A 17,422-nucleotide genomic window follows, 5' to 3' on the forward strand; every position below is an offset into this window, starting at 1 on the left:
CAGAATAGATTCGTAGCATTGTGCGCTTGGCTTACTCGCTACCATGTCAATATTTAGCTTTCCCTCGGGATGTCTTTCAAACCGACGCTATTTACTCGAATGTAGAGGATATCCACCCTAGCGAATATTTATTATTGCTGAGCCAGTGTACCTTTGGTATCAATGAACTCTGACGTAACTTTTGTTTTCTTCTTTTGATTCCTGAATGCGAAGGGGTTCAGTAACGACGATGCTTTTAGTTGTCAATTAGGGGAGCGAAGTTTCCAGGGACCTCATACAATTTTTAAAGACCTGATCAATCATTTACGGAGGCTGGTATCTCTGTGAGAGTATAGTCACCGTGTCTTGGAATTATTTAGAATATGCGAGTCCTGCTTTCATACATTTAATGAGATAAAAACGAGCTGTCTAGTGTATACTTCTGCTTCAAAAACCTGACCCTGTGATACAAGTTCTCGTCATTTAATTGTGAACCTCTAGAACCCCTTTTCCATTCTGCGATTCGACTCTATAATTTAGAAAAATAGTGCTTTTAGTATTTCTCGGACTTTATAGATTAATAGTTAATTTTACTGATAACTCGCCACGCAATCTTCTTCCGGTGTCCATTAAAAATTTTAATGGTCGAGAGGCTCGCGTTCGTTAATTACGCTAGAGCGGGAAAGAGAGCGAGGAGGGAGGGAGAAAGTGAGGATGAAATTAAGAACGACTGGTTACAGAAAGTCAGCGTAAACGAGTCAGCGTTATGACTAGGTAGCGTCACGTTGAACGATATTTATAACGAATCGCGGAAACGATCATTCCGCGGAGAGGAGACGCGTGGACGATACGCCGCGCGAATTACGGAGAAAGTCGCGGCATACGCACGCTCACGAGTTCCTCCTCGCTCTAGGGAAAGGTGTAGCCAACGATGGAGAACGTTTAATGTTAGTAATCAAACGATACAGTAAACAGAAGCAAGTTTCGATTGATTGACTCCGAGAAAATATAACACAAAAATGGGGATTTGTAGACTAAAATTAGAATTAGTTGCTACCACCTTTCAAACTGACTTATTAAAATTCACCAAATTAGGATCACAGTCTCATTATCTCAGAGAGGTGTTTTCCCCCTGGAGGGTCCAAAAAGCAAAAAACAAGGTTCCTCATTATACCTTTCATGTCCCTACGAATCTATAGTTCCCAAAAAATCAGAATTCCCTGTACACGAAAGTCCCTTTATTAGTCAAGTAAATCCTCTGTTCCACGCGATCCTCAGTTCCAAGCACCACCACGCCGACGTCTGAAGCTTTTCTCGTTGTTCTCTCCTCTCCCGAGTAGATTCAGTTTTCCAGTGGAACGGCACGAAGCGACGAAGCAACGTGCCTTCCCTCGGACGTATTTTTGCAGGCTGTAGAATGGGGCTTGGCCAGTGGGGGTAGAAAAGAGCGGAGGATTTTTCCAGGTTGTCGGTTAAAAGGTGGCGCGATCACAGGGACGATTATTGAGCATTGTTGGGTCCAGGTTGCGATAGAAGGAGCGAGTGGGTAATGCTGTACTGTTTGCGCCGGCCCTGCGGGGTCTCTGACCGCCCGTCCGCGCCTCTCAACTCGACTTGCTTGTCCATGCTCTGCGCGGCCTACCTACGGTTCATGGCTCAAGTCACGTCTCTCTTTTCGTTTCTCCTCCGAGCCTCTCTTGGACGAATTTCGCGAAAAGCCCACTTCTCGGCTCGACAAAGGGGAGGGAACGAGACGCAGTCGTTCTCCGAGTCGACCCTCTTTCCCGACCTCTGCCTATGGTTTCTCTGGATCACGTTCTCTCACCTCTGCTAGTCGCCGACGAAGCCTCCGCTCGAACCAACAACTCGGAACCTATGCAGATATTGCAAATCGAGTGCTCTGTTATTGGTTCTCATGTTCTAAGATTTGATCGTAAAAGATAGCGATTTGGTCACTCGTGAGCAATTGCTCGGTGGATTATGGAGTTGTTAATTAGGTGTGAGGTGAGAATGTACAGTTTTAGAAAGTACCGAAAATGTGCCTTCTGTCGAAGACGCCGTCGATTCGCTCGGCGGCCTGTTTCTTTTCTAACGAGGGACTTTAATACTGGCCGACGATAATTGTCGGCGATTAATGCTCCACGATGCTTTTTCGCTGGTGTTATGCAACGCGGTTGCACCTCCTTTCGCCTACATGCTTTCTAGACACCGTTACATGAGTTTTCGAAGACAAGTAATCGAGCAAAGGCATCGTTCTTGCACGAAATTCCATGAATCTTGATAAGATACGGTCGAAACGAGAGAGAACCATTGTGGACGGTGGCCCATTCGAAGACAAGAGTTAACAGCAAAACCGTTCCGCGGGTTTACGTAACAGATTTGTTCTGCTGGCCCTCTCTTTCCTCGATCTATATCTCACGCAATCGGAAATCCGTCGAATTTTCGTGCCTCGAAGCGTGGCCTGCGATGGCTTTCGTTTCTCGATTTCGGCGGAGGATCGCGAAGGCATTGCTGACGCAACGAAGCACGTGCGCACGAGGCTTCTTTTCGCGCTTTGTTCGAGTATCACGATTTTCCTTCGCCTTCTCCTCGCTTCGTAAACAATTCCCTGTCGGCCACACGCGTCCATGATCATCGATTATCGGGACATGCCCGACCATATGGCGGACCATTCTACTTGCCCGATAACTCGCCTCACCTACTACTGACCGCGACCTGTGCACTGTGCCTTCGCCCGTGGGCGTCGACGTAGGCGCGATTTTTTGACAACTGCCCTCGACGATTATACGCCAATGGGGGCGAAAAAAGCAATTGTAATTGGGCCATCGCATGCTGGGCTGTGGCTCAGCGCTCAGAGTTGGTACAGCCTTCAACTTTGAAGCGATCAACCTTCGATATGCGCTGAGAGAATTTTTGTAAAGAATTCTCTAGGGTACAGAACTTAATATTCGATACTCCACTAATTTAAATCCTATTATATCAAGGTAGGATCACTCAGACTCTAAATTGCAAGTTTCCAAATATCAGAATTCTGAAAATTAAAGAAATATCTATATAAAAAAAACTGTGAAACTTTGGAAACTTGAGTTCAACTCGAGTTCTCGAGTGTCCCTGCCTTGAGTACAAGAAATATTTATTTCTATCAATTTACCTAGTATCCGCGTTCATTAAAACCTCGCGAATCCTATCGCCACTTAACTCGGTATTTATAGTCCCAAGGCACTCGTCTGATACAGGTGTCACGAAACAAGACTAAATAGCTACGGCCATTAAACAGGGCTATGGGGTAGCAGCGTCAACCTAACATCATATCAATATTCCTTGCAGAAATTCAAACTGTTGCTCGACGACGTCTCATATAAATATTCAACCAAACCCCCTAATTTTCGGCTCACCGATATCTCGCAGATCGTCAGAATAGTGCGAGGTTGAAATGCAAGGGTAGGAACACGAGCATAATGACTTAATCCACGAGCGGTTTCGCGCGAGGGGACGGAGAAAGGAGTAGATTTCACGAACACCCGGTATTTTGCGGTGTAACGCGCGTACATGCACCGCGGTGCAGCTCTGTGTACGTGAACGAACGCACACGCGGACGGTGCCAGTGAACCGAGCATTATAGTGCCCTGCAAGAAACGTCGGCCTGGTGCATTGACCGCGGTTGACCACACGTCATCGAATGAGTGACGTCACAGGGCTCGCTGCATGAAAGCTACGTCACGGTTGGTTGCATCCTCAAAGATGCATCCTCGAAAATGCTCCTTTTCTCTTGCAACCCCTCGCTCCCCTCGTCGCCTGCAATCCGAGTGCATTCAGCGCCGTCTAATGACTCTAGCTTCTCCACTCGCGCGGCTGACCATTTCTCTTTTGCCTGGAGTACAGTGTTACCTCTATAGGCTCCTTATTGTATCGACTGTATCTCGAAATTACTTCGAGCGTACGCGTTCCCTTTGGTTCCATGAGCTGTCAGGGTTCGATAAGGTCACGGCGAAGCACTCGTATTTGAGTAGCAATTTCTGTGTGACGCCAAGAAACTGAACATCCCTAGAACCAGAGTCAGCTTAGGATCGAATTTGCGTGTTTCGAGAAAAATTGGATCAGAGTGGATGGGGGTGGATAGTCGCCACACCTGGCTGGCCATCGTTCGCTCATTATCATGCGTTAACCGACTCCCGGAGCGGTTCATCTCGAACGGAACGCTCGAAACGGATGACTTATCGCGCGGCTCAGCCTGACTAAATCATTTTTTCCCGGGTCCCGTGTAACCTCCAATTCATCACGGTCGACCGCGGGCTATACGGTGTACGCGCATGAATAGTTAACGAACGGGCGTAGGAGGACCACGATTTTCCTCCGACGACTATGCGCCGCGATGTACCTGCGAGTATAATAGCCTCGGTTATACATAGAAAGATAGAGGAGGAGAGAGGAGCGAGAGAGAAAGGGAGGCAAGGCTCTATACCTTTCTGAAGTATATGCAAGCGCGGGCGAGTTCGTTCCCTCGAACGAGTAAATCAAGTCGCTGGTCCGCGAAGCGCCTGAATGCCTTGAGCTCGTAAGACTGGCCAAGAATGGTTCGACATTTTTGCGAGTACCCTGATCCATTCTTGCCGCGCGCATCCGCGCAATTCATCGTGATATTACCGTGCCTGCGCCGACCCGAGGAGCGTGCTTGATTCGTGCCACGCTGAAGTATCTGTAATTTATATCGCTCGGGAACACTCGATTATCGAAACTTGGGACTAGAGACGTCTCGAGAGTACAGATTTCTTTCCTCGACGTTCTACTCGCGAGAGTCTTCGCTAGAAATGTCTGGACCTGGATTTATGATTCTGTAGAGTAGGTCTACGTTCGAAATAGTATTAAATAGGAATACGTGGGGAAATGTAATGTGGACTTTTTATGATGTTGTAGAGCGAAATGTCACTCTATCTACCAAAGTCAAATGTTTAAATTACCAAAGGATAGTTTGAAAATTTGAAGCTGGGGAATATTTGAGAATTTCGAGGTTTTGAAATTAGAGAATGGTACGCCTGGACCTATTTCGCTCGACACATCATTTTATCCTCATCAAATCTACTGTTTCTTCGACCACAGGGTCACTTCGTCACTTTCCTTTGGAAAACTCTCGGATAATAAGTTCGAACCATCCGTGGCGCGATATGAAAATTTCTAATAGGTTTCTCGAGTCCTTAAACGTCACGGATTCGAAGCGATGGTCGAGTGTTTACGAGCGATACCGGGGACCATTTAAGTGACTGCATCGACCGGTGTGCAAAGAGGCAGCGGAGCTACGAGAAAGTATCCAGCAACTTTCTCCGGTGGGTTTAGTTTGCACCACGGGTCACCAGGCACGGACATTAAGAGCGAGCGAGCGAGCGAACGCGGGCCGCTGTTGTCCGCGAGCGTATTCACGAGAGAGTCTGCCGTGTTCGCCTTTTCAGCCCGTGCACGCGCGACAAAGCTTCGGCCTCCGCGATCCCCTCGAGCACGACTTTCCTGGCCGATCGATCGGGACTTGGTTCCGAGTGCACGAAAAGCGGCTATTATTAGGGAGAAAGATATACATCTAACTTGATACATGTGAATCGAATCTGGCCCCGTGAAAGCACAAAGGCAACTCGTGAATTTCAAGGACCACGGTTACAAGCCATTGAACAGGTAGCTCGTCTGCCAAGAGCGAGATTTTCAGAGTCCCTCGGCGACGATCCACGATCAAGTTAGATAATGGCTTCCGAATGCCAGCGTTTGTCTTCCGCCAGTGAAACGCTCGTCTCGAATTAAATCGACTGCGAGTTCTCCTCGTTGAGCGCTAATACGCTGCCATATCGACTCGATTAATTTAAACAGCGATCGTGGAGGGAACTCCGCGTATATGACTCAAGGCATACAAAATGATCAGAATATTGTAGAACATTGAATATTATCTCCCTACGAACTCGCTACTTTGAGTCACTTATTGGTAGAAGCTTAGAAGCTTTAAGAAAGATAAATTGAATTCGCTTTCTCAAAGACGAGGACCAACCAAAGTGGGACAGTTCAAAGGAAGTATAAGCGTACTACTCTAGAAGCTTCCCTTTTTTGTCTCTTTTCACGTAACGCGCTCGAAATTCTATTGTAACCGGTTCTGGGCGTATCGTCACGTGGACGTATCGATTCGTCTAAGGTCGCGTGCGACGGGGATCGTTACGTGGAAGGTTGAGTAACGAAAGTTCCTTTTCGTCACTCTCATTATCGGGCGCGCTGAGCTGGTATTAGGCAATCGGTATAGAGGCCAACGTTAACATTGGCCCAAATATTGGCCAGTGGCCCCGCGTGTTCACCGCGCGCCATTCGAACAGAGACCGACCACCGCGATAGTCAGCCTCCTTTCCTGACTTCAGATCTGCCAGCCAGCGCCGAAACGATGTCGTTGACTGACACTGGCCCACTATACGTGCGTTAACACTGGTCCTGGTGGATCGTGCGCTTCAGGAAGAGCTCCGAGAAGGTGAAAAGTGAGAGTACCTCCTCGTCGCACGGTGAACTACTTGATTTATTTCAGAGCCACTTAATCGTGCATTTGACGAGTCCTGATAAGATAAGATGCCCGCAAAATTGTCATGATTCTTTGTACTATCGACTTTCTCCGAGCTGGATTAAAGCGCTAATTGAGTTGCTGCTGGGGGATTCACAGAGTGCCTTGGAAGTGTAAGCATAAGGTTAATTGACGCGTTGCTGTGGTGGTGAATCGCTTTTGTAGCGATGGACATGCAACCTGTATGCGATTAAATTTTCTATTAAATGAAGGTAATATTAAAATAGTAGGTTGGGAGCTCCTTTTTTATCGTCCCTGTTTGAAATTAGGGTTATTCAATTTATCGTTCCATAGGGCCTTAATTAACCGAGCAATCTGTAAAAAGTCTTTAAGGTTATTCTCTGTAATTAGTACCTATCTATTATAACAATAATACAAATACTGAAACTACTGCGTGTAGGGAGCGATTTCCAATAATCGTACTACAAATCACCCTAAAAAAGCTTCTAACGAACTAATCATCTCGAGAGCCTATTACTATTTCATCTTCATTAGGCTCTACGCTACCTTTTTACGATTATCACTCTCCAATTAAGTCCAAAGACACTCTGCGCGCCGACTCGCAACTTCCAAGCCTCTCGGATCATCTCGCCGCCGAGACACGACGATTTCTCGTGCGCGATTAATTCATCCTACGATTTTCATCGCTCCGTCTCCCATCGGAGGAGCATTTGTCAAGCCGCCAGGTGAAAAGCGAGAGTGGTCGGCAGAGTTTCGCGCGCGAAAGCGTGCATCGGCGTCGTTCGGGAAGCCGTACGCGTACGCTGGCGTCAGGACGCCATGGCGGAGAGGATTTTTTTTTAACCTCGTTAAATTGACTACGTTCTCGCGAGCACTTATATCTGCCCTGCTAATGGGGCAACGTCCCACGCGCCAGAGTGGCGGAAGCGAGGGGCTGCACCGATGCTTTGAGGTGCATTTATTTATACCGAATCCGTAGCCTCTTTCCCGATGCACGCGCTACAGAGTCGTCGGGACCGACGACGAAGGACGGTGCCAGGAGGAGGCGTAGGCCTCTGGAGGCTACCGAATTTATGGCTCGCGTAGAGGACAAGGTAGTGGAGAAAGAGTGCCAAGCAGGCTGTGAAAGTTTATTAACGAGACACTGTAGGACCACGACTAATTGCGATTAATAAGACGACTTGTTAACGGTTAATAAGAATTTCGAGTAACTGAGCTTCTGGTTAATGAGAGGGTAGTTTGGTCTGATACTAGAAAGCTCCGCTTGTTACTCTGCGAACTGTTCCAGATAGATAAAGATCTTTCTTCAAATTTGCATGTCAAGTCCGTGGAGAACAGAAATTACATCCTTCTGCTGTCTATGGGAAGACACTGCTCTATATAATATTGGCATTTTGAATATAAAACCAACTTCTAAAGATAGATTTCTATTCCACAAACACCGTAAATCCCTCCTCGAAAATTTCCTTCACCTGCAGCTTTCCTAGACACTTTCAAAGCTCTCTAGGAAGACCAGTTTCTCTGATCTCTCGCCGAGCCAGCAATAGTTGAAGCTTTGTCCAATTTGCATTATCGTCGCGGCGGTTACGTCACCGAATAGAGTCGAAGATTGTTGGCGTTTCAAAAATAGACGGGGAGAGCGTTTCTGTTTGACGATGATGGCTTAATCTTTGAGTTCCCGCTCAGGGTCGTCCGTTCCCGGTGGACGATTACAGGCAAGGCTCCTACAGTCTCTCTTTCTCTGCCCTTCTCTCTCGCCATCGTCCAGCGAGCAGCTCTCGCGCGGGCAACGTGGGCCCAGAAAGGCCCCCGAATATTTATGTCACGGCAAAGTCGAGGTGGGCCTTGACTGCCTGCCGCGGGCGGACTTCGCTCGCGCGCTCGGATGTTAGAAATTTTTCCCTCGGATTCGTGAATCGTCGCGAAGGTCGATCCTCGACTTCCTAAATCGGATTCTGGTTCTCCTTTAACTCTGAAAAATCGAAAGGACCTTTCAAGCTCAACCTTCTCTTTCCTTTGTTTCAATTAACCGATTGTGTGAGCGTGCACGCGTCATAGGAGAAAGAATGCACGTCGATCAGACGTCCCTTTTCAATCAGAATATTTGTAACGAGAGTCTCTGCTGACTCAGCCCGGAAGCGCAAGGCGTTTTCGTCCTCGACGGGAAACCGCGGAAAACGCGCGAAAGTCGAGGACGGTTACGCGGCAGCCGGTTGGAAGAAAAGACTTGCACTTTCGTTAGAAAGTCCCTGGAATCGAGTCCGCCATCCGTGGCAACCGGTGAACGTGGATCAACGCTGCCTGTCTGACCAAACTCGGAGTCCCACTACTTGCTGGCACCCTTAGCCCTACGGGCTCGATTCCGCGTTCCCCTCTACAGGATTCCACTTCATTGACGAAAAACTGCGGCAAGCTGCCGATTAGAGGCGACAAGGAAGACTCGTGTGACCGTAGTTGTCGGAGATAACGCAGACGATCGTTCCAAAGGCTCATCGCGCGCACCTTCTAACGCTAATTACCGTAAATTACGCGGCGAAATGATAAACGCGGTGAATGCGATCCAACGCTTCGCCGCGTATCGTCGCGAGCGGTCATTAATGACCTTTTAATCTAGCACTTGCAGTCGCGTCGTGTGCGCCGCGATAACGAGGCGATCGTGTCCTTTGCATCGCGGTTCCGTCGGTCATAAATTCATAGAGGAACTTCTAGTGGGTGTTTGCGCGCGAACCTGTTTAAACGGTGGAGAAACACTAAGAGGAAGTGTGCACTGTGAAATTAACTGTACTATGAAATCATCGATAGTTTGAATTACTATGGGTGGTTGAAGCTTTTTCAGAGATTTACGTAGAAATTTTCTAAGTAAGAAAATCTTTTATCTATTCTGTACCTAAGAACCAGACTAACCCAAGTGCATTTTTTTCAAACTTAAGTTTAGAGATAATTGCATTTTTCTAGTCTCCTGGAAAATAATAAAAACGTATTTGGGTCAGTTATGTGTTTCCAGCGATATTGCATCTCAATCTGTACTATAATCCTTTAAGAGTAATCATTGTGTCTCTCCCATAAACAGTGCGCTACATTTTTTAATAGAGCTTGCAAGCCCAACGTCGTTTTTTAAATGAACTCCAACGGGGTCAGGCAATTCCACTGGCAGCAGTAACAAGGCCCGTAAACAGTAATTCGAATGCCAGCGCGTTCTTACGGAACAAACGTCGTTGGTAGAGAAGACATTGTCCCTTATTGCGCCGAGTCGCACGGTGGTTACATTCTTGTACACCCTCGCGTTCATGAAGACATACATATATTCCCGTACATATGTGCAATAGACGGAGCACTGGAGTGCCCCTTGAATATAGAACAAATTACATACGGAGCGTATATTCTCTCTGCTATGGCTCGGCTAAAGTTCTTGCGCATATACGCGCGGATGTATGTATATTCGTAGCACAGGGTACTTCGGCGTTTACAGTCGGCCGTACTATGCGGAGCCTCGTCAGAATGGAGTGTCCCGGCTGTTCGTAATTCGAACAAGGTATTCCATTCTAATTTGACCGAGGAGGCTTTCTTGAAAAGAGCTGTACCCAGAGACAGCGACATAGGAGGAAGAATTTTTGCTGTGTCACGCTTTGAGCTTGGAGCTATTTAGATAGTAGGAAGTGAAGAGAACTTATGAATCATAGAGTGAGGGAAAATTTAATTCATAACACAGACAAATCTAGGGTCTCTAGAGTCTCTCGAATCTCTAGGGTCTCTAGGGTCTCTAAGGTCTCTAAGGTCTCTAGAATCTCTGGAGTCTCTAGAACCTTTGGAGTTTCTAGAATATTTAAGGTCTCTAGAATCTGTGGGGTCTCTAGGATTTACCAAGATTTCTCTCAGTACTTTTTCCCTAGAATACCACAAATCACAGAGATCTGAAAAGTCTCCGAAGCAACAATCTCGGACAGTTGATCTCAGAAACATCGGCAGATTTTCCCATCGCGAACGACTCCTCGCTCACGGAGAGCCCCGACGCTTAGATCCAAACGAAATGGGTTTATAATCGTCTATTTCGGTCCACCCTGTAAGACGGTCCCGCGAAAAGCTTCCGCGCGTATATAATACGGACGTTACGCGAGATCTCTCCGCGAGGTGTTCTAGAGCTAGGATCGCGCGCGCGAGCACCAACACTCTCGCACACTCGAGCGACAAACTTCGAGCGTGTTACCGGCGTCGTGTGTGCGTGCGTGTGCGCGCTTGCTCTTCGACGCGAGTGTGTGCGACTCGGTGGCCGTGGCTATGGCCTTACGAGCCCCCACCACGGTTCGCTCCGAATCCGCGCAGCGTGTGTACCCCCCGTACTCTATGTACATAGATCGCTAGAGCCCGAGAGAGAGAGACGCGAGACGTCGAGGCGCGAGAGGGACGGGGACGCTGTGAGCGAAGAAGACACGGTCCGAGAGTAGGAGAGAGAGAAAACTACTCGCCAGTGTGTAGAAGTAGGGAGAGACAGGGGGTGGGACGGTGGGAGGGAAGGGGGCTGACGAGGGGGAGAAGGGAGGAGAGTGTCGCGAGCGTGTCTAACCTAGGATAGTGGCGTTTAGTGGCGGCTAGGCTAGGCAAACCGAGGCTCGCCGCTCGCGCGTTACGTTCAGTGTTCCTTCGCGCTTCGGCCACAGACTTTTGTGTTCCCTGCACGCCCCGTGTCGTTTCGTTCTCCTAACCCCCCCTTTTCTCTCGAAGGAACCCTTCCTCAAGAGACGCAGAGAAAGCACAAGGAATTCAGAATCCCAAGGGTCACGCTGTGCGTCGTAGTGCTCACTGAATTTCCCGCGGAGGGACCCACGACTGCGCGCGCATCCTGCACCGGCTCGAATTTGACTCTAGCGGTACCGCCGCGCCACCGTGTGCCGATCGGACGCTGAAAAATCTGTGCGCGGCTCCGAGGGCTTCCTCGATCGAGCTTAGAACGTACCCAGTTGTGCGCCACTGCTGTTCGAGGAACGAAAACGCGAAACTGTCTCGTCGAGGACGACACGCGAGTGAGTCGGTTTCATTGTGCACGCGTTGCGTGAATCGGGAACGAGGAGCGGGTATAGATCGCGCGCTAGAGACGGTGGACGTTACAGTTTCGTTTTTCCTCGCGGTGCATCGAAGGTGGCTGGCGATCGCGCGCGCGTGCCGAGTCGAGGAGTTTGTTTACGTTTTCGGTGACACGCCGAGGAGCACGCCGAGCTGCGAGGACGGAAACGACGGGAATTGTACACGGAACTGGCGGTGTTAGAGAGTGGAGGAAACTTTTCTGGGGAGTCTGGGAAGTGCGTGCCGAGCGCGCAGTCTGCGTTTACGTGCGTTGGACGTCTTGAGCCGGCTCAGAAAGGTAAGGGATTTATATCGGTCGAAGTTCTGGCCGATTTTCTTTGGTTACGAGGGTTGGAGGTGTTGGGAATGAGGAGGGCACGCGTCACGGGTAACCTCTGCGACGAGTGACAATTGAGAGGTTAAACGTGTCCACCTGAGAGCTTTTTTAACAACAGCTAAATATGCTTGAGAATATTTTTCAAGTCTGTGTACAGTAGCGAATCTGATTCTCAATATTTCTTCGCTATTTTCTTAAGTTGACGCGTACTCTTAAACCTGGCGGGAAAGTGTAATGTATTTGAATGTGATTGTGGACGTGGACGAGTTCATTTTGGGGGATTGGAAAATGGAGTGGTCCGTGGTCGCAAAAGTTCAATTAGGTGATCGATTAATCGTAAGATATTTTGAGTCGGATTGGAAAAGTAAAGGGGGAAGTTATCCATTGTTTGAAAGGATTCCAGACAATTCATCTTATATAATCGAAGGGAAACGCAGTGATTAGAAGGGTATGTTTGTCATCCTTGTGAGTGACAGTTCGGGCGGGCGGGAAAATTGAGCGCGTTTGAATGTGACCTGCGCGGAGGAGTTCATTTTTGAGATACAATTGAAATAATAGAGTCACTAGTATTATTCAAATATTTTAAAAGAGAATTCATAGGAAAATCGAATACAAATAAAAAATCATAGAAAAATCAGAATTTCAAGATATAGGGAATACAGTATAACGAGAGTATAATGAGAAAACACTGTAGACCATTTCCCAAAAATTGGAGGAGCAAGTGTTCAGCTAATCGCAAGCATATTGGTTAGATTAAAAATAGCGGTCGACTTGACGAGTTCGCGGATTAATAACAGGGACTCGATGAAAGCGTCCCGATCGAATGGATAGGCGGGGATTACCTAACTCAGACACTTTTCTCCGAGTAAAAGCGAATCTCAGCGACGGTGGTGGTGGCACACGCTCGTCTGGGGTGAAAATGAGCAACCGGACGGTAATCGCATACGATCTAGGAAGTGATCACGCATTATGGTTCGGTACACCGCCAGATAGATCGGTTTACATAAAAACGATTAAATTCTATGGTGCACGCCTCGGTTTTCCTACAGCCACTTTATGGACGCAATAGTAAATAGCGTTTTACGAATCGATACCTTTCTCTCTGCACCCTTCCTGTCTCTCTTTCCCGAGCCGAGTCTGGCTCGCGTTACTATTGTATCGATTATATAAAATTATCGTGACCGTCTCTGCGACGGTTCCAACGAAGACATTGCGCCGAGATACTTATCCCCGCACCACTCCAATTGTGAATTTTCGATAGAGATACAGGGTATCCTGAAATTTGATATAGCAGGCAGATTTGTTCTGTATTTTTTATTTTCAAAAATGTATACATTCTGTTTTTACTTTTTCGGTAAATTCCCGGATTTATGTTGATTGCCTCCGTGAAAGTCTCGAGTATTATTTTTTTATATCTCCCAGATTAGCCGCGATTAAAAAAGCATAGGAGCGATAGCTTCCATAAAATTGTCCGGACTTTCGAACGAGTTACCAGTAGGATCGTTCATCTCGCGACGATTTCTCTGAACAGCAATAAATGGTCGATTAGACTCGTGAACGGAAGCACGGGGACGTCTTGGCGAATCCGAGGTGATTCGCGTGTGCACGAGCGGGCCATGTAAACACAGAGGCAACCACGGAGCACGCAGATGCACTCGTGCACGATATCCACGCGCAGAAATAAGACGCAACTATATTTCGTCCAAGTATTTTCAGCCTAGGCCAACCTTCGGCCCTCGAGTAGCCATCTCCGTCTTTCTTTTTTCCCCGTCCCTCCCTCCACTGCCTCCCTCCCCCCTCGGTTGGCTTCAACTCAGAACCGACTTCCACGAGACACTCTCTCTCCCTCTAATATAGTTAAGAGGTTTATAGTAGCGTCAGCGCGCTAGCGTTTCGCGTTCCCTCTCTCCTCCGCTCTTTGATTCTGTAGCGCGCGACCGGTTACGTGGCGACCTTCGTGGCACCCAGGGCCGAGGGCCAAAACCGTCTGATCTGTGTGCGTGCGTGCGTGTGTGTGTTTAGCGTAGCGCCGCTATACGTTCAATAAATATTGAGATGCCGCCACGCTATAAGGGCCCCGTAGCCTCGCGCCCCATATAAACCAGCGTCCCTGAAGCTTGCTACCACGTGGAGCTTCGCAACACCGTTTTACCTTCTCATTCGACACTCTATTCGATCTCCCTTCATATTTCATTGTCGAAATGTTCGACTCCTGCTTATTTTTGGAAAGTTTGGCGCTAGTATACGTAGTACGTACAGTGTTTTCTGAACGTTCATGTATAAATAAATAGTGCTCCTTTTATGGTTACTTTTGAATCATTAAAGCTCCTCTAATATTCAAATTTTCAAGAATTCAATTTTTCAAGTATTCAAATACTAAAATTTCTAAGCACTTGCCGCATTTCTGACTTTTGACCTCATGCTTATCCCTAGACCTGCACTCACCAAAAGCCCTGCATTACACTTGGCGGAATCTCTTGTCACCAGAAAAGTATTTCCTCCTCAGTATTCGCCATTCTCTACTCTCACCGCGTTCAGTTTAATCTAAAGTACATTTCAGTGTACCTTGCTCCCATACACACTTGCAGTATCCTCAATTTGCCAATTCTGAAGTAAGTACCCGAGAAAGATCTTTCCCGCAGCATATCTCGCAGCGAACCTCAGAAGTACCGTTTCCTAGCTCTTCCTCCTCGGCGAGCGCTCCTCCCTGCGCCTATCGATCCCCGCTCATCGCCTTGACTTTTTGTTTTCGTGCGACATCGATTACGCGAGGTTCGATAAGATCAGGGAGGCACACGTAACGCGTCTGGCTTTCGTAGAGCAAGGCCTGCATCTGTGTTTACGTTTTCCCGCGTCCCGCGTGCGCCTGTTGCGCATATACTATCCAAAAATAATGGTCGCGTATAGCAGACCACGCTGTGTATATCGTATAGCAGAGTATCGCGTATAGGAAAGCGAAATCAGTGGTCCACTGGGCCCAGAATCTACAATTATTGCGGCACTGGTTCGTTTCACAAGCTTCTCGAAGGGCAAACTATCGAAATATAGGTCAGATTTTGTACACCTGACTCCCTGCGAAGGAACCATGATGTTCACGTACTCTGTAGCAGCGAACGTTGCGGTGGCTCTTTTTTGCCTGAAACTTAAGGACAAGGAGAAGCAATCCTTGAAGGTGGCCCGGTAAAAGTAAATGACCTTAGGCCGAGAGGCGAAGTCGACAGAAAAAAGGTGATCGTACGTGTGCGACCTATCCATCCACCTAGGTCTACGAACCCAAATTGGGCCAGAGCCTTGACTCTCTCGAGTATTGGCAAGCTGGCAGGAGGGGCCTCACCTGGATCTCTCCTTCCACGCGTCCTCCTGCCCCTCCTCTGGATTTTCGAGTATCTCTGACCGTGCTCTCGCGCTCGTTCATACGTAGCAACGACCTTCGGCCACTGCGGAGTAGACTGGACCTAACCTTTCTCGAGCAGGGCACCAGAGGCCCTGCTCGGCTGACGTAACACAGAGAACGATCGCCCTGCGTAGGTAGGTCGCCCCTAAGACCATGAAAAACGCGGTCATGGTCAAGGGTATCGAAAAGTTCCGAGGAAACGAAAATTCTTCGCGCGCTTTTGCCTGACTCATGTCCTGAGTCGCATGAGACAGGTTGGAGTAATTAACTGACTCGAGGAAGTTTAATTTATTGGAAGGGTTCCTTCATTCTGCTTTAGAGAACTGATCGTGAGAGAGATCAGTTGAAATCAGTTTCAGGTTGGAATTTTTCTAACCAGTTCAAGATTGAGATATTTTCTCAATATATTTGTATTTGATTGTGATCTTAGAAGAGGCAGGTGATTCTACATGTCACTATAGGAAGAAAACGAAGAATAATAGAATGGACTAACATTCGTCTAAAATGTGTCTGACTCGGGACTCATTCTACTGCCAGTATCCACTAGTCTGATCAGACACAGCGGAGTCAGTAGAATAAGTCCCCAGTGGGACTGACTTCACGCATATCTTAAACATTTTCTCAACAATTAACTCTAAAACAAAACCCTAAATCCACATTCGCTTATCTTCTTTCTTGTCTTATTCTTTTATGCAAAATCACCCCTCATAATTTCTGACACCTGTCGTCGAACACCCTGTACACCCATAAAACAAAGCAGGCTCATTCTTTCCCTTCCTCAAACCGACCAATTAACATCGTAGCCTCAGGCAAGTAATTAAGCGTGCCAGCAACATCTTTCGCCAGCGAGTTCGATCGCGGGCGAGCAATACGAAGCAAGAATAATGCTGAATCAAATGTTATTGTTGCGCCGATTAAACAATTATTCCCCTGCCGAGTTTAGCTCACCTTGAAACGGTTTACCTTCAAAACAGCAGCACGTACGATTAAGCGTACGCCCGTTAAACCGAGTGGCTCGCGGCACGTTATTGCAACGCGTGTGTCGCGCGAGGGGGCGTGGGATTTCGCGCACGCGGAGGGAATAAAAGTTCCTCGACGCCAGCGAACTGGGTCCGCGTGAATGGATAACGAGCGAGCGACGATAACGCGTGGCTGTGCTCACGAAAACCGCGGGAACCGTCGACCCCGGTTTTCTCGTTAGTGGAAAATCTCGATTCGGAGTCGGGCTGAGTCGTCGCGTGGCACGTGGACGACGGTCGCGACACGTGGCGTCGTTTATCTGGCAGTTTTCTATGCAACCAGCGCGACTGTGTTTGCACGGATTCGCGATAGCGCGACGACACGGCTTTATTTCCCGCCTTTCGTTATGCAACTTGTCGGTCAAAATTATCCTCGCCGCGGAGAATCTTGCCAAAAGGGTTCGGAAAACGGCGCGCGTGCCTCGCGCGGAAACATAAACACTCCATTCAATCGTCGAATCGCGATACGGACATCCGTCCCGGTTAATGGGTTCATTCATGGCCCCATAGAGCTGGCAACCGCCTGTTCTTTACTCTTTCACTGCGGATACATGTGTGTGTTTCGGTGATAGGTGAATACTGCTTTCAGGGGAAACATGTGCTTCTGAGTTATGGTTCGTAGATTAGATCTGAGAAATTTTTTATCGATGGTATATTGAATTTTAAGGTGTTTAAGCATTTCAATATTGCAGTTGAGAAATTTTCAAATATTCAAATTTTCAAAATTCAAATATTCAAATTTTCGAATATTTAAATATTCAGTACATTTGATCTTCTAGTAAAATTCACCTATAGAACCATCCTAAATTAATCACAGCACTCCGTGACCCATTGAAGCAGCTCGACAAGGAGCAGATTCTGAATAGATTCCTCCGAAACCAATGTCATCAATCTAGTAATTCAGTTCACTACTATAAAGAAAACCGCATACAGCCAAAATAATCGATCAAATCAATCCTTTTTCTTACACGTAACACCTTCCCTCCCAATCGCATTCTCCACCTCCACGAAGGTCGACCACTCGAAATCGGAGTACAAAATAAAAGCTCGCGACGAAATCATTCCAGATGATCTTCCATAAGCGTAACCGGTTTGAC

General features: G+C 47.7%; 1 protein-coding gene across 3 annotated transcripts in view; it reads left to right on the forward strand.

Annotated features, from left to right (window-relative positions):
• Window positions 1-11,770: 11,770 nt before the first annotated feature.
• Window positions 11,771-17,422, forward strand: part of Eip74ef (Ecdysone-induced protein E74) — a 132,708-nt gene continuing 127,056 nt past the window's right edge. For all 3 annotated transcript variants that reach the window (XM_076376535.1, XM_076376536.1, XM_076376538.1), the window contains exon 1: window positions 11,771-11,873. The gene's annotated coding sequence lies outside the window, so the exon portion shown is untranslated. The remainder of the gene's footprint in view (window positions 11,874-17,422) is intronic.

The sequence above is a fragment of the Calliopsis andreniformis genome, chromosome 4, assembly GCF_051401765.1.
Source record: "Calliopsis andreniformis isolate RMS-2024a chromosome 4, iyCalAndr_principal, whole genome shotgun sequence".
Lineage (NCBI taxonomy): Eukaryota > Metazoa > Arthropoda > Insecta > Hymenoptera > Andrenidae > Calliopsis > Calliopsis andreniformis.